At 42.2% G+C, this 18,356-nt stretch overlaps 3 long non-coding RNA genes across 3 annotated transcripts in view; 2 read left to right on the forward strand and 1 right to left on the reverse strand.

Annotated features, from left to right (window-relative positions):
• Positions 1–17,229, reverse strand: LOC121652643. Its single transcript, XR_006012656.1, has 3 exons — positions 17,088–17,229; positions 16,109–16,117; positions 1–10 (listed from the first exon to the last, which is right to left on the reverse strand). It is a non-coding gene; the product is annotated as an uncharacterized LOC121652643 (long non-coding RNA).
• Positions 12,382–18,356, forward strand: part of LOC121652642 — a 20,917-nt gene continuing 14,942 nt past the window's right edge. The window contains exons 1-2 of the long non-coding RNA XR_006012655.1: positions 12,382–12,675; positions 17,971–17,972. This is a non-coding gene — a long non-coding RNA (uncharacterized LOC121652642). The remainder of the gene's footprint in view (positions 12,676–17,970; positions 17,973–18,356) is intronic.
• On the forward strand, positions 15,322–15,642 carry LOC121652636. Its single transcript, XR_006012649.1, has 3 exons — positions 15,322–15,332; positions 15,417–15,488; positions 15,585–15,642. It is a non-coding gene; the product is annotated as an uncharacterized LOC121652636 (long non-coding RNA).

Consider the following 18,356-nt stretch of genomic DNA (forward strand, 5'->3'; position numbering starts at 1 on the left):
ATTAAATTTGCTGCTGCAGTTGCAAAAGCAATACAGAAGACCACCCACATTGTCATGCATCATCCCCTGATTGTTTTGACCACTCAAAGTGTAGCGACCTTTGTCTCATCCAAGGTACTTACTATGACCCATCTCAGACAGACAAGACTGGAAAACAAATTAATGCAACCAATGAGCCAGTAATTTATGGCAGATTAACTATTATAAAGTCTTCTTCTCCCTCAGAATAGCTCTTAAAGATCCACAGGTTAAAGATACTGGATTATATGTCCTGGGAACTCACGTGTCTGGTAAAAACCCACTGGGTCAGTTTGGAATTAAGGTGACTGATAATTTAATAGGTCCATCTCAAATACACAGGTGGACAAAATTGTTGGTACCCTTCGGTTAATGAAAGAAAAACTCACAATGGTCACAGAAATAACTTGAATCTGACAAAAGTAATAAAGTAAAAGCCCAGGCCTCCAGGTAGTGGACCTGTTCATGGACCAACAGGTGAGTGATGTTTTCCTGATGGTTGAAATGATGTTTAGAAGATCAGTTCTGGAACTGTTGTCATTATATTTTATAATAATGAAAAAACATATCCCAGTCATAAGCAGATGGACCAAAACAGCCATAAGGTTTACTCTCAGACCTTGTACAACGATAGGAGACGGGGCTTCAACTACAAGTGGTCCTCTACTCATAAGTGGTTGGAGTACTCACACGCTAAAAACTCTTCCTTCTGTCGCCATTTTAGTCTCCCCAGCTCAGGTGATACTGTATTCACATTAGAGGGGTTTAATAATTGGAAAAAAAAAACAATGTTTACTGATGGGGGATTTGCAACCCATGCAAAATCTGAGCCCCATTGTAATGCAATGTTCACATGGGCAGAGTGCAAGAAGACACTTGAAAATGAGTGCTCTCTGCCAGCCTCAGTGAATGCAGGGTATGAGAAGCTGGTGAAAGAAAACCGAGAATATATAAAAAGTGTAGCAGACACATTGCTTCTCACAGCCACACAGAACATAGTACACAGGGGAAACAATGAAACTGAAGGGCACAATAAAGGCAATTAAAAAAAGATGACTAGTACCAAAAATTCAACATACTTGGGCCATCATACACAAAACGAAATGCTTGATTGCTTAACTGATATAGTCCAAACCGAAATAATAAGTGAAGTAAAACAAAGTGAAGCCTTCATTATTATGGTTGATGAGACAAAAGACCTTTGCAAAAAGGAACAGTTGTCTTTGTCATCAGATACTATTATGACGGGATAGTGCAGGAAAGTTTCCTAAATTCTGAAGCAGCAGAGAGTTTAGATGCTGCTGCGCTCACAGAAAAAGTCATTCTAATGCTTCAGAAGCATAGCCTTGATTATAGGAAGAACTTGGTAGGACAAGCATATGATGGTGCTTCTGTTATGAGTGGAAAGAACACAGGTGTGCAAGCTTGCATTAAGGCTGAGGCACCTTTAGCTTTTTATGTTCATTGTAATACCTATTGTTTAAATTTGGTATTAGTAGATTGTGTTAAGTACATCAATGAAGCATCCTGTTTCTTTTCCCTTTTACAAAGGCTTTATGTATTGTGTCCGAATCACATGCACACCAAAGATGGCTGGAAATCCAGCAGGAGATGTATGAGGGCCCCCTAGAGAGCTAAAGAGGCTGATAGAAACATGATGGGCTTGCACATATACAGTAGTAGCGGTTTAAAAGTTCCCATCCAAGCTGAAAGCCAGCCGAATACCTGCCGGCTTCCAGCCCAGTTCCATTCCAGTTCCAGCCAGCTGCCTTCCAACTTCCAGCCGCCAGAGAGGCCCCCTCCTTCTCCTGGGAGTGTCGATGTTTTAATCAAACTCCACCCATTCCTTGTAATATAGGGTAGACCCAGAAGATGGCGCTTCTCTCACAGACTTCTCATCGCCCGTAGTCTGTCAGATTTTATCTGAATTTACACTGACCGGCAGAGGCGCCACTCAAAGCACCTCTGATGGCCAGTCACAATTCATAAAAATGCATAAAACTTAATACATAATCATCGTTTGACGTGGAATGTGAAATTGTAACATGCTTGTGCGCTGCCAATTGTTTTATTCAGAAATGAATGCTAGTAGGTTAATAAAACCTTTCAAATACTGGATCACAGCCCCTAGCTCTATTCTCAATAGGATGTATTTATCATACTGATTAATCTTTTAATATTAGCATTATTAACATAGACAAATCAGATTTGGATCAAGCAACACAGAATCTGTTTGAGGTAGCTAGGAAGGGTTATTTTATTCTCATATTATTTATTTCACCTCCATAAGAAGACAGGGCGACAGATAAAAGCCCCACGCAGGATCGGAGATAATTTCTTCCACTTCAATGTGTCTAATCGCGGGGGGACATCCAACACTCGCTGTGCTGCGACTTCCTGCTCGCCGGGAATCCCGATTACGTCACCCCTCCAGGTGGGCTATTCCCCGACACGCTCTGATTACCATTCCAAAAGGTACTGTATGCAGCCCCCAACTTGAACATGCGCCTTCTTCAACATTCGCACTTGCTCCAGAAAATTACCATCTCTTAGGCTCCTCCACCACCACTTTGACTGTGGATTGATACGTAAATGAGCCGCAATGAGGCAGCTGAACAAGTGACCCAGTTTTGTGATTGTTGCACATTGGGTAAGAGTGGTCAAACGAGTCCAGTTTGTGTTGTCATGCTACCAGAAATTCAGTAGGCTAGTCGGTCCTAATGCAGTGAATTTCCATGTTAATGTTGCCAAATTCAATAGCATAGCAAGAGATGAAAAAAGAAACAATGATATTTTCTTCAACATGTTAACCAAAATATTTACCTCTTAAAGCATAAACCAAGTATTTACAACAAGCAGTGTGCTTTTTAACGTTAACGTGTGCCATAGCCTACTGCACCGCTGTTCCTCCTTCCAAGTCTTCTTTTTTATTATATTGTTGTTTTATCATCTGAATATACTACAACAACACAGAGAAAATATATGAAAGTTTATTTTACGCTGGTATTTGCGCAGCAGAGTTTTCTGCCGCCGGATTTGTAGTCCAGGAACGGAGAACACAGCTGCTGCCAGGAAAGGTGGATTACATTTTGTTAAAGCACAGCAATCTCCGAGTAGCCTATTATAAATACCCTCTCAGTGGCAAAATAAAACACACTGGTCTGGTTTAGTCTTCACTCTGAAATGGTTCAGTCAGAGGAATATAAAGCTGTTTTAAAAATGTTGAGCAAGCTTAAAATAAACATTCATAGGCTATCTATGTGTTTTAGATTAACACAATGATAAAACAACAATAGGCTATAATAATGGAAAAGAAGCGGTGCAGCATGGCAATGATGCGTTAATGGCTCGGGTCGCGGGTTAAACATCAGTCTGGTTCGGATTTAAATGGAATAAATACATTGGTGACGAGTCGGGTTCGGGAGTCATTCTAACGGGTTAGAGCAGGTATGCGTAGCAAAACGGAACCGTGCAGGACTCTGCTCTAAGCAGTTCGGACTTGGTTGACCTGGAACCATTTGACAATAAAATCTGGAGCCATCCTGCAACGCGCTTGCTTAGGCGTCCAGTTAAACCGTGTTTATTCAACCAGTCCCTACTTCATTGCATTCATTCTTTCCTCATAGCCTACGTGCACATTTTTTTCAAGATTGTTTATGTCAGTTTTGTTTTGGAAAATGAAAAAGGAGTCTTTGCGCAGAACTTATAACATTATTCTAATCTTGCCACTTGCCTATTTTATTATTGTGTATTTTTGTAATAACATGTAAATTCACTGCATAGGAACCAACTAGTCTACTGAATTTTGTGTGACAACACTAACAGAACTGTTTTGACAATGCAACAATTACAAAACTGCGGCTCATTTACTTATCAATCCATAGTCAAAGTGGTGGTGGAGGAGCCTTGGAGATGGTAATTTTATGGAGCAAGTGCGAATGTTGAGGAATTTAGCCTTTGTTCAAGTTGTGGGCTGCATATATGCAGCCCACAACTTGGTATACCTTTCAGAATGATAATAAACAGAACAAGACACACCAAACCAGGAGCTAAGACCACGAAGTTCAGCATCATGCTTATCTATCTTTGGCGTTTTTACACCAACATTTTTATACACTGGATAATGATAATAATTATCGATTAAAGTCACGGATAAAACTGCTGTTGTTAAAACACACCCATCTCTTACAAAATCTAAAATGTAAAACAAAAAAAACAATAAACAAAAAATCTGGATCACTGTAGAAATATCTTTATTCATTGCTGATCATCTGGCCATTGAAGCGTTTTTATTTGGAATTGGGAACAAATATTTTCCACCCTGTTATATTCTGTTCCACTCTGTTATGTTCCATTCCACCCTGTTAGTAAGGTGTTTTTTAATTTTTTTTTTTTTTACTAAAAACATTGAGGACTGTGAACCTTGTTGCACCATATTAGGAAGTGAGGAACATTAAATTGATTTTGCTTTTCTGTTCCCAGGTCAAAAGGAATGTAATTATCTCTCATTTGAAATACTTGATTATGCTTTCCTTCTTGCCTTTGTGGAAACAGAAACGTGATAATCTCTCACTTGAAAGCAAGCTGGGCGTACAATAGTGTGATGACGATGAAAACTCACATGACCAATGCTCAATAAAGGGTACATGAAAATGTGAGAAATGGTCAAAAGCACAAATACCGTTTGTGGTGAGTGAAACTATACAGCACAGTCCACAAGGCTCTTTTCAAGCACACTCCTCCCCCCAAGGAGTATGCTTGAACAGCTAACGGCAGGTAATGGCTGTGTTTACAAATGTAAAGGTGCTAATTGTTGGCCATTGAATTGTTAATTTCAAACCGGGCAGCCTTTTGGTTGTACTCTGGGCATGGTAGAGGGATAAGAAATCTCTGGGTTTTCTAGTGTTAAACACTGGAAGCGTCGCCAGCGGTCTTTTGATGACCGCCAGTCATGCTATCATGCTTATAGTGTATTAAAAACTAAACGGCTGAACCTGGTATTTTAGGACTTTTATTATATAGTTGTTGTCTATAGTTTTACCTGCTTACTTGTTTGGAAAAGTAAACACATCAATATTTACGAGCAGTTTAGCACGTCTAAACTTCCACAGAGCCGCTCAGGGAGACTCTTTCTCAGCCAAACTGTCGTATATAACAAGGCTACGGACTTGTAATAAATGCCCGCCCTACTCTGCTTCTGATTGGCTGTAAGATCACAAACCCTGTGTGATGATAGGCTGCTGGTTCCTGTCATTCCTACCAGCCTTTGCGCATGTGCCTGCTTCAGACAGCGGGCAGGCAGCTGTCCCACCGCTGAGACACAGTTGTATGACGTTTTATCACGTTTTATCACTAGATCGCTATGAATAAAATCCAGGGACACTTCATTTCACAGTATAAACCATTTATTTACTTATCTACTTAGGATAATAGCACTTTGAGGCCTAATTCAGAATATAGGTTGGGCTGGGTCCGGACTTTTGTGATCCCTGCTTTACACATTATCAGTATTATGTTATTTTTACCTGCCGATATTACGTTATGATTTTGTCAATATTCAGTTATGCAGCAGCTGTATCAACCCCCACTGTGAATAACTTACGTTGCAGTCAAATGACCGCTGGCGGCGCTCCTCGGGATGTTTAGAAAGCTCGCTGCTAGTGACATTCACCACTTAGCCGACTTGAGGAGGTTGTGCTTTGCCTCATAACACCATTAGCTACACATGTCGGCTTTTTTGATACATTTATTTGACGCCATTTTCAAATCAAATCATTTTTTAAATGTTGGCAAAAATGCAACAAATGAGCGACACAGCTCATTATAAACTGTTTAGAGAGCAGCAAGATCAAATCACTGCTCCTCCCCGTGGACAAAAGAGGGATTGCAGCTGTTTTTTTACTTGGGCTGCTTGGGGGCAGAGCCTCGCTGACGACGTCATTGCGGGGGATTACATTACCCCCACAGACCTGTGAAGGATCGGCCAAGGATCAGTCAAGGACCAGTCAAGGACCAGTCAAGAACCAGTCAAGGACCCATCATGGAAACAGGGGAACTTTTAAACCGCTACTACTGTAAAGCTTGTAAGGTAGTTCAAGACAGACTACCAGCAATCACTCGTCTTCTCAAGGAACTTTCTTTAGAGGGAGGTTGTGTTTTATCCGAGGGGTTTGCTGGCTCAAATCGATGAGAAATTTGTTACCCTTCTTTTAACATACACTCACATGTTTGGTGAAGTCTATTATTTATCAGAATCTCTGCAGTCCACTGAACTAAATTTAGGGACTGCAGTATCACTTGTAGATGCTCTTGTAAACACGTTACAGAGCTTTAAGGTAAATGGTGCACTCTTTGATGAAATGTGGGAAGACATCCTTAAAATAACAGTGTTCAGTTTCACCTCCAGCTTGTGAAGTCACACCAAGCACAAAGCTGAATGATTATATATTTACTCCAATCACTCAGAGAGGACAGGGTATAGATAAGGAGTCATTTAGTTCAGGATAATTTATTCCAGTTATTGAGGTTCTTCTGTCTGAGGTAAACCAACACTTTTCTAAAGAAACTTGTGATATAATGTACGGGATACAAGCCCTGAATCCCAATAGTCCCACATTCTGTGTTGAAGAGTGTGTTTTTCCATTTGCTGTGTAGTATAACTGCACCACAGAAGACCTGATATCTGAGATGAGGCAGCTTAAGAGAATAATTGAGAGGAAGAAATCTAAAGGGGGAAAACACCCTCTAGTTTATTAGAACTTACTGTGTATCTTGAACCATACAGTGAGGTCTTTAAAGAGTTTTACAAACTATGCAAAATTGCACTTGCGCTACCTGTTAGCACTGCATCTTGTGAGCGTAGTTTCTCTGTACTTAAATTGATTAAAACTCATTTGAGAACTAGAATGAGTGATGAACGTTTGGGTAATTTGGGTGTTTTAAGTGTAGAGTCAAGAAGGGCAAAGGCCATCAACCTTGATACTTTTGTTGATTTGTTTGTCAGATGACACAACGACAGGCGGAACAAACTCATCTAAGCTTCTTTGCCATTTTGCCCCTGTAACTTTGTCCTAGGTCACAAATATTGATGCACAAAACAAAGAATGTAAATAAATGCAAATTGTTGTAAATTGTAAATGTACATTTTAATGGAGAGAAGAGTCAGTGTGCTGATGTTCATTAAGGCTGTTTGTCTAGATCAACGCTGCAGTCCCGACATACATTGAGAGGAACAAGCCTTACTTAATGTTCAGATATGCCCAAAATGTCCCTCCCAATATATTTGCTAGAAGCACACAATTCATGCATTTCATTGGCATGACGTCATTGCGCTTTCCACTTTACTTCCGCCATTTTGAGTACCAAACACCGGAAGGCAGAGATGGATATTTCTCATTTTAATCCTGAGAATTAAAAAGATACAACGAAAAAATAGCTGTTATTGGACACGATCCTTACAGAGTCCCTTCAGAAATTTCCAACTGCTAACGTCAACTTACAAGCTCCTGGATTTTTCTTTTCACGTCATTTACATCTACCTCATACATAACCCATCATCCTACACAGGAGAAAGTCTGAAAGCTTTTAAAAGCACGGATGCTTATCGATATTTCACGGCAGGCTGGGTCATTGACCTGAAAATATGGCATCTCAAAGACAAGAAGATCTTTTTGCTTAAAGGAAAGGTAAGTCGTGTACTGGTAATCGACTTTATATAAACAATGGCTAATGCTATGTAGCTGTTAGCTCTGCACAGAAGGAGGCTACGACGATATAAATAATCTACCGAATGATAGATGACTGATGAGCGGTGTAAGAGTGATGTTAAGGTCCTAAATAAATTATTTTGGAATTACAAGTGGTGGGTGAACGAGCATCTAACTCCTTACTGTTGTAACAAGTGAACGTTTACTGAAGTAGCCTAGTACCTTAAGTTACTTCATGTAACGCTGTACTTGCCACTGGGTAGTTAAAATAATACACTCGTCATTGATAAGTATTTTTTCATTTATACTTCACTAATAAATTTTATTCTTTCACTTCAGTGGTGAATCAGTCTCAGGCCATAAATGCCAAACCTACACAACCCTGGGTTTTTGTTAAAGAGGATGGGACAGTACTAACGGCTCAATGCACCTGTAAAGCTGGACTAGGAGAAGCATGCTCCCATGCAGCTGCACTGACGTATGCGCTATTGGCTGCAGTCAGTCTCAAAGAATTGAGCAAAATATCAGTGACCAAAAAGAACCCTTCAAAATCCAACCAACTACCCAGCGTTCCTGTCCCTTCAGAAGATGAGTACATGAAGTTCTTCCAGCAGCTGCATGAGTGTGATGTTCAGGATAACAATCCCAAAGGAACAGCTGTTTTGTCTGTGATCGCTGTGATCACTCTGACAGATACATACCAAAGACCCTCAAACTGAACTTGCCACAACCTCTAACAAGTCTGTTCTCAAATGCAAGTTTACAGGCTGATTTATCATCACTACTAGTAGAGAGTGAAAAGGTCTTTGACGATCTTCAGCTAACAGAGCAGGAGGTATGTACAGACCAACTGGCAGGCTTATTCTTTCCCAACTTTCTAAAGCACTTTCCAATATTCTAATATTGGTAAACTAACTAAGATTACCTATGTAGCTTGAGTATTGATCTTTTTTTAACACTTTTGGTAAAAGCATCTGATAAATATTAATTTGCTAAATACTGGTATTAAGTATAGCTTTTGTACTTTGCTTAACGTCAATATCAACAGATGCATCAACATTAAAAACTGCATTTTACTGAAATAACCTTCAATGTTTAAAACACTTTGCAGTCCTTTCAATAGAAGAGGAAACTAGAGAGCAGTCAGCCAGCAAGGTGTGGTTTGAGCAGAGAGCAGGCAGACAGCAGGGTGTGGTTTGCGCAGAGAGCAGTCAGCCAGCAAGGTGTGGTTTGAGCAGAGAGCAGTCAGCCAGCAAGGTGTGGTTTGAGCAGAGAGCAGTCAGCCAGCAAGGTGTGGTTTGCGCAGAGAGCAGTCAGCCAGCAGGGTGTGGTTTGAGCAGAGAGCAGTCAGCCAGCAGGGTGTGGTTTGCGCAGAGAGCAGTCAGCCAGCAGGGTGTGGTTTGAGCAGAGAGCAGTCAGCCAGCAGGGTGTGGTTTGCGCAGAGAGCAGTCAGCCAGCAGGGTGTGGTTTGAGCAGAGAGCAGGCAGTCAGCAAGGTGTGGTTTGCGCAGAGAGCAGTCAGCCAGCAGGGTGTGGTTTGAGCAGAGAGCAGGCAGTCAGCAAGGTGTGGTTTGAGCAGAGAGCAGTCAGCCAGCAGGGTGTGGTTTGAGCAGAGAGCAGGCAGTCAGCAAGGTGTGGTTTGCGCAGAGAGCAGTCAGCCAGCAGGGTGTGGTTTGAGCAGAGAGCAGGCAGTCAGCAAGGTGTGGTTTGAGCAGAGAGCAGTCAGCCAGCAAGGTGTGGTTTGAGCAGAGAGCAGTCAGCCAGCAGGGTGTGGTTTGAGCAGAGAGCAGTCAGCCAGCAGGGTGTGGTTTGCGCAGAGAGCAGTCAGCCAGCAGGGTGTGGTTTGCGCAGAGAGCAGTCAGCCAGCAGGGTGTGGTTTGCGCAGAGAGCAGTCAGCCAGCAGGGTGTGGTTTGAGCAGAGAGCAGGCAGTCAGCAAGGTGTGGTTTGCGCAGAGAGCAGTCAGCCAGCAGGGTGTGGTTTGAGCAGAGAGCAGTCAGCCAGCAAGGTGTGGTTTGAGCAGAGAGCAGTCAGCCAGCAGGGTGTGGTTTGAGCAGAGAGCAGGCAGTCAGCAAGGTGTGGTTTGCGCAGAGAGCAGTCAGCCAGCAGGGTGTGGTTTGAGCAGAGAGCAGTCAGCCAGCAGGGTGTGGTTTGAGCAGAGAGCAGTCAGCCAGCAAGGTGTGGTTTGCGCAGAGAGCAGTCAGCCAGCAGGGTGTGGTTTGAGCAGAAAGCAGTCAGCCAGCAAGGTGTGGTTTGAGCAGAGAGCAGTCAGCCAGTAGGGTGTGGTTTGAGCAGAGAGCAGTCAGTAACAGCATCAGTCTTCATGAGGCAGGACGGACGGACGGGGCTTTAATCCTTGATTAAAAGGGTTTGTTACCTCGATCCTGTCAGGTTTCTACTGAGGCAGTGAGGTAAAGACGGGTAAAGACTACGTAACTAAACAGGATCACCCAGGGTTGGTTTGTGTTAGAAGAAAATAAAGTTCAATAAAGTTAATAGTTTTAATAGTTATAATTGTTTCAATAAAGATCATAGTTTATAGTTATAATAGTTTTCTTCTTAGACTATTGCAGCATATTGTGTGAATCGTACACTAACTGTGACTGTGTGTATATTGTCAGTGGATACATAACAGATTTTTCTCATGAACATGACCGTGCTGAGAAGATAACACAGTTTTATCAAATGGACTGAACAACTATCTTTAGTTCACATTTGGCTCTCTTTCGGTTCACAGCTGGCTGTACACTGTCCACAGTGTCAGGTTTTGTGTTAAAATTAACTCTTTGCAAGTAAATTTGACTCTACCAACATTCTGATGGTCTGTCGTTGCTGATTTAAAGTCTGGGATTATTTTTATCCAACAGTTTTCATTTCATTAATAAGCCAGCTTGCAGTGTAAAACAGTTCTTATTATTCCAGTTCAAACACTTAAGTTTTGCAAGCTCAAAATACATCACCCCCCCGTCCTCCAAAAAAATCCTTTATTATATTTTTGCTTTTTCAAGAAGACAGGTACTTCCACGATTAGATAATGTGTACAATTTACAATTAGATAATGTATACATAAGCTCTAATGTACAGGTTTTTTATGTGAACTAGTAAACTTTAACTTGCTATTGTTGGAAGTAGTCGGTCTAATTAATGTGCTACTTCATTTCTCTAGATGGGGGAATCAAAATGAGCCAGCAGCAAGGAAGCATTACATCACAGCGAGATCATCACACAGATCTTCAGGTGACAACAACAGGCCTCATCATCAACCCATCTTTGCCCTGGATTGGTGCTTCACCAGATGGGATTTTTAACTGTGTCTGCCATGGTAGAGGTGTGCTTGAGATAACATGTCCCTTTGTCCTCAAAGATAGCTCTATTATCAACAGCTGTAAAACCGTCACAAATTTCTGTCTGATGGAAAAGAACAATGTGATTAAACTAAAGGCCAAACACAAATACACGTCACAAGTTCAAGCACATATGCGTATTGTGGGTGTGCAGTATTGTGACTTTGTTGTGTGGAGTCCGACTGAAACATTTATTCAGCGCATTCAGTTTGATGAAGTGTTCTTCAGTGGGACATACACTACCTTTCAAAAGTTTGGGGTCACTTCCCTATTGAATCCCATGGCAAAGTGACCCCAAACTTTTGAACAGTAGTGTACAACAGAGTAGTGAAAGTACTACACAGTACCACGCACAGTGGGAAAGTACTACACAGTACCACACACAGTGGGAAAGTACTACACAGTACCACGCACAATGGTCTCCCCAACCACAGACCAAAGGCCACCTCACAATGTTACACAGCCTGAAATACACAACATTCAGCGTGGTGATGAAAACCCGACTAGCAGTTGATGTTGATACATGAAACAAATAAGCTAGAAAGAAAATTGGCAGGTTCATCCTCAAACGCATTAATGTTAGTAACAGCTGCTGGAAAGGTGATAGACATGACTTAACTTTAAGAAAAGATGATATAAAAGAGAAAACAATCAATTTACAATAAGAAGGCAGACCGGTTAACTCATGGACTTTCTCATCTTTGCCTTGGAAACTTTCTTCATTGAAAGATAATGAATTTAATTGACCTTTAATCTTACGGATTTCAGTGTTTAATCTCATAAATTCCTCATTTAATCTTTTAATTGTGAGTTGACAAGCTGCATTACTACAGGAACCATCTATTTCCAATCCAGCCTCCTCCCTGTCTGTCCTCTCCTTGGTCCTCCTGGTCACTGTTGTCCTCCTCCTGTCTGTCCTCTCCTTGGTCCTCCTGGTCACTGTTGTCCTCCTCCTGTCTGTCCTCTCCTTGGTCCTCCTGGTCACTGTTGTCCTCTTCCTGTCTGTCCTCTCCTTGGTCCTCCTGGTCACTGTTGTCCTCCTCCTGTCTGTCCTCTCCTCGGTCCTCCTGGTCGCTGTTGTCCTCCTCCTGTCTGTCCTCTCCTCGGTCCTCCTGGTCACTGTTGTCCTCCTCCTGTCTGTCCTCTCCTCAGTCCTCCTGGTCACTGTTGTCCTCCTCCTGTCTGTCCTCTCCTTGGTCCTCCTGGTCACTGTTGTCCTCCTCCTGTCTGTCCTCTCCTCGGTCCTCCTGGTCGCTGTTGTCCTCCTCCTGTCTGTCCTCTCCTCGGTCCTCTTCTGCTTGTTGGGAGAACTTAGATGAGGACATATTGTTGGAACATAGTCTGGACTTAGTGGGTTCTGGCTTTTTGCTCCTGATGAGACAGAGGTTTCAGTTAATATTACTCCACCTGTTTTCCAGGCAGCTACAACCAAGTAACCAGATGAATGAAATATCTTAAGTTGATCTAAGCACAATAAACTATCAACATTGACCTTCCACCCGAAGTTAACAGAAACTGAAAACTGTAAATGCTGCTAGTGCACAGAAGTGGCCATAAATAAAACAACAGGGAAACGATTAAAATATCCGCTGCTGTTTTACCGATCGTCAGTTATTATTAAGACAGCACAGACTGCAGAGGAGCGTCCTTTGGCAGCTTAGCTTGTTGTGGTGTAAGCTAACTTTTGTTGCTGTAGACCGATATGTAAGCTAAGCTAACAACTGCTATCTCTGTTGAAAGATCTTCATATGAAATGCTAATCAAATGCATTTGTTGCACAAAGGGTCTAATCGGTTTTAATCTAATCATTTACTTCTCTTAAAGGCAGAATTTGTAGGATTTTCAATATAAATTCATGTAAAAAATAACAAATACCATAATTAGAAAGTTTAAAAACATGTCATTTGCCATCATTTCATATGTGATATTTTATTAAATTACAAAGTTATTGGTCCTTTTTAAACTTTTTAAGGTGCGTAAAAGTTGTAGTACCTTTTTTCCACCAGTAGAGTAAGTATAAGACAATTTATTGCAGAGCAGCTTGAATCTACAGCTCAGAAGGATTCCTACATTAGCTGAGAGAAGGGGAGGAGAGGTGGAGCTTTGCACTGTGGCAGCGTTTCAACTGAATTACCTCACCAATCTTCACGTGAATTTGTGAGAGCAGAGCTTCCAGAGAAGTTTAGATAAATTGACCTTGGCTTGTCTATTTGATATAAAGCATGGATGAAACCACTACAAAGCGACCAATATCACCGCCAGAGTTAGCTTCTGATAAGAAGAAAAAAGTACGCTACGAGTCACAAAAGCTATATGACCAGAAGCGTGGGAAAACTAGAATAAATATCGGCGTCGCCTTCATGCGCTGGAGACAGCTTCGTAACAACAAAGGACTGAAGTCTGATGCAGAGTTGGCAACATTTCTTCTCGACCGGTAAGTATGAACTTTCACACAGTTAGCAGTTAGCTGTAACCAAGAGGTCGTAATTTAAATGGTGCTATGCTAAGTTTTATGGTTAATGGGTCCTCCTCGGTTGTATAGCCTGCTGTTACATTGTTCTGTGAGTACAAACGTTATATTGTCTCTCAACTTGATATGACCATTAGCTGCCGTGTTAGGCGTTGTCATGACTACAAAGGTAGTTTTCCTACAACGAAGAAAGACGATGACATGTCACAGAGTGCGACCATGGACCAACAATTTATTGTGTGCGACTGTCTGTATATTCATTTTTTTATTATTGCCTCCTTACCCAAACTCAGAGTATAAAAACACATTGATAAAAAGCCAAGAGAAGCGGGGAGGGGGAGGGGGTCTTACAGCCGGCACGTTAGACATCTCATATGGCGAAGAACAACACAGACCAGAAGCAAGGAAACAGGAACTGATTGTAAAACGTGGTATATGTTGGACTTTATCCATTCATTTTCTTCATTAATGTAATTTTTTTCAATATGTCAGACAAAAATTAGGCAGAAAATCTGGATAAGAGGTGAAGATGTTTGTACTGCTGCTGTCCCCGGTCTGTGTCACGTGACCTGCGCTGGCCGGGAACAGGTCTCTCGCAGAAGTTTCATAAAAGCATGAATACATCCAACACTACGCAGGTCTGGAATATATGTAATAAACCCCACAAATAAGAAACCTGGACAACAGCGACCAGGAGGACCGAGGAGAGGACAGACAGGAGGAGGACAACAGCGACCAGGAGGACCAAGGAGAGGACAGACAGGAGGAGGACAACAGCGACCAGGAGGACCGAGGAGAGGACAGACAGGAGGAGGATAACAGCGACCAGGAGGACCGAGGAGAGGACAGACAGGAGGAGGACAACAGCGACCAGGAGGACCGAGGAGAGGACAGACAGGAGGAGGATAACAGCGACCAGGAGGACCGAGGAGAGGACAGACAGGAGGAGGATAACAGCGACCAGGAGGACCGAGGAGAGGACAGACAGGAGGAGGACAACAGCGACCAGGAGGACCGAGGAGAGGACAGACAGGAGGAGGATAACAGCGACCAAGGAGAGGACAGACAGGAGGAGGATAACAGCGACCAGGAGGACCGAGGAGAGGACAGACAGGAGGAGGATAACAGCGACCGAGGAGAGGACAGACAGGAGGAGGACAACAGCGACCAGGAGGACCGAGGAGAGGACAGACAGGAGGAGGATAACAGCGACCGAGGAGAGGACAGACAGGAGGAGGACAACAGCGACCAGGAGGACCGAGGAGAGGACAGACAGGAGGAGGATAACAGCGACCAAGGAGAGGACAGACAGGAGGAGGACAACAGCAACCAGGAGGACCAAGGAGAGGACAGACAGGAGGAGGACAACAGCGACCAGGAGGACCAAGGAGAGGACAGACAGGAGGAGGACAACAGCGACCAGGAGGACCGAGGAGAGGACAGACAGGAGGAGGACAACAGTGACCAGCAGGGGGAAGGTGATGCGCAGTGACAGGGAGGAGGCTGGATTTCGAAATAGATGGTTCCTGTAGTAATGCAGCTTGTCAACTCACAATTAAAAGATTAAATGAGGAATGTATGAGATGAAACACTGAAATAAACAAGTGAAATATTCCATCAGTCGCCTTTTGAAGTCTTGATATTATGTGAATTGCAAGTTGTTATAGGTGCACACACTGTTTATACACTGTATCATAATTGCATTTTTTAATTCCTAAGGCAAGGAGACAAGGCAACATTGGAACTTGCAAAAGCAGACACAACAAAGTCTCGTGGACTAGCTTAACTTGAATGGAGGTAAAGTCTAGTCAAAGGCAGTTTAACCAAATACTCCCCTTGATGATTTCTCATTTATAATGATGCTATTTATGTTTTCTCAAGCCTAACTGAGATGAGCATTGATGATGAACAACATGTTGATGAAGGAGCCATCAATGATCTGAGAAATAGCATGTGAGTATGAATTTGGTATTTTTCTTCATTGTGGGGAATTGTAACGTGTGCTAGTAATTACATTGTGTTTTCTTAATGTTTTGTGAATCTCATTAGAATTGACTGGGCTGATGACGCTCCACTTGAAAGGCCTATACAAAGGGAGGAAATGGACGTCGGAGATGAAGAGGATATGCCCTCACTTTGCCCTGCATTGAAGACACCAAAAACATATGGCTACATTCAAGCGCTGCAGACTGAGGTGGTGAAGTGTAGATTGGAAGCAGATAAAGGCATGCCAAGAACACGGACACTGAGGCCAGATGATCTACGCAAGCTCTGTCGACTTCCGCCTGTACCTCCCCCATCCGTTGAAGAACTTGTACAAACACAAGTGAAAAGGGGCCTCGGTAATAACGTTTTACTTTTACCTACAATGTCTGAATTATAATACAGTATACAGCTTAGACCAGTCATGGGCATGTGCTACATGAAATTATATACATCTTTTTGTTTTGTTATACACATGGCAAAGTAAATGACAACATTTGTGCCATTAGAGGTATTAATTCACCCAACATTAGGAGAAACCAGTGGAAAACATTAGCAAACGCACCAAATGCTGATTCCTTACTTTTCACAAATTGAAACTAAAATGTTCTGGTATTTAAAAATGAAAGCCAACATCTTAATTTGCATGAGTCTTAAGTTTCCACTTGCTTGTTATTGTCATTTATTTGCTGTAAGTAAAAACTGTAGAAATCTATTTAATGTGAACTGGCCGAAATGTTGTCAGTAGTTTGAAGCAAAAACCCCAAAACATCTTACAATTGTCAACACGTAATTTTAAATAGCAAAACCAAAGAAATTGAAAGAGAGAAACTGATGTAATTTCTTTCAGATGATATATGTCAGGTCACATTCAACCAAAAACTTGTTCAGAACTTGCAGATCTCCAAAAAGTCATATAGATAAAGCTTCAGTGCAGATAACTGTCCAGGTGGCAAAGAGAAACTCACCGTCCGGGATGTGGCCACCAGCTATTCAAGCGGCACTACAGGGGCTTGTCACAAAGGCACTCTCATTGATATCCTTACCTTTGAACTCCTACGATCCCCCACAATTACCTCGGCAACACCTCAGCAGCCACATAGCCAATCATGGTAGACCTCCCCACCCCCAGTCCTCTATCCTTCTTCACTCTCACTCCTGTTATGTCAGAGTCAGGGCTAGGACCCAAGGAAGAGCGCACACGAGAAGCTTCAGTGAGTGATTTATTATGAAATGATGATAGGTCGTTGAGTCCGGTGAGGGTCAGGGCGAGGAGCGGGCAGACAGGATCTCGAAGGGGAGGTAAATCTCCAGGACAGGGAGCTTGGAAGAAACGACAACAGGTTAGAATGCTGATTAGACAACTCAGAGTTCAGACGTCGGCTGGTTACCACAAGAAGTAGTACGATCCAGCGAAGACTAGAGAAGATCCTGGAGTCTTTATACCGTCTTCTGATGAGCCTGATGCACCTCAGCTGTGCGGTCCTGATGGGAGAAGCCGCCCTTCTTCCAAATAAGGAAGAAGGCGGAAGCCGCACCGGCAAGTGCAGACCATGACATGTTATGCACTTAAGTTTTCTCAAGCTGATGAGAAGAGAGTACTCTGGACCATTTTAGGGACACTTTCATGTCCATTTACTCTAATGTGTGCTCTGCGTCCCTTTGGAATAAATTACTGCCGTGTCAAACACGGCTGTCTTAATTACTTCTGGGTCAATCGCGGATGGATACTTGTAAATAAATATTCTTGATAAACATCCTTGGCCTGTTAATCTGACTAGACAACCTGTGGCAATTGTCACTACCACACCAACAAAAATAAAAGTACAATAATCCCCCACCAAATCTTTTCAACACTAAATTGTGAATTTACATTGACATTATTTCAAAATAATGAGTTAACTTTTTAGGACTAAAGACTTAAATGTAATATGCAAGGCACAGTGCGTCTGATACACTGCTTTGCTAAACTTTGTTAAACTGTTTTCTTCATCAGGTCCAGAATTCAACACCAATCCTCCCTCTGTATAAGGATGTTTCAGACCTACGATGACGACCAACACAGAGCAGAAAGCCGTCTGCAGATGCAGAATCTACATCATAGCAGATACTGACGAGCTCCTGCTCCACTCCTCCTCTCTGATGAACAAGACTCGGAGTCACTTGAAGTCCCACACTTGATTCAGGACCTCATCAGCCAACCCAGAGGAAGTATTCCAGCCTTTTCCCTCCGAGGACCATGCTCTCACATGTGGAGATGATTCTCATCCCAGCAACTTCACACTAGACTGATCTGCTCCAGTGACAGCAGAAGGTCATGGCCAAGGTCTCCAAAAAGCAGACATCTGATACTTAGGTCACAAAATCTGCCCCCTCAACCCCATTACTGCATCTAATAATTATTTCCATAACTGTAATGAACAAAAAAAGTGGAAAATGTGTATTCAGTCAGTGGTGTTTGCCACAGATAAAACATCGTGAAGAAGGATTGAATATCTGTTGTGCAATCAAAATTTCACATCCTTTGTATGGATATGTGGCTTTTTTTTGTAGATAGGCTTTGGTCTATGGGGTTTTTGTTGTGTATATACTGTGTATTGCTGCTGTTACATCAGTTATATTTATCTATTTTTTGCAGTTAAATTGTAATAAACATTTGTCTTGTTCCTTTGCAGTCACATCCCACTGTACAACTATTTATATTATTACGGGATTGAATTAACGAGGTAAAACATGTAAATCTGAGTTTATTTTAATCAAAAAGGTATGGATAAAAACAAACTATCCCAAATTAAGTTATATAACTATACATAAATGAAAAACAAAATACAAAGTTAA

This window comes from Melanotaenia boesemani, chromosome 14 (genome assembly GCF_017639745.1).
Source record: "Melanotaenia boesemani isolate fMelBoe1 chromosome 14, fMelBoe1.pri, whole genome shotgun sequence".
NCBI lineage: Eukaryota > Metazoa > Chordata > Actinopteri > Atheriniformes > Melanotaeniidae > Melanotaenia > Melanotaenia boesemani.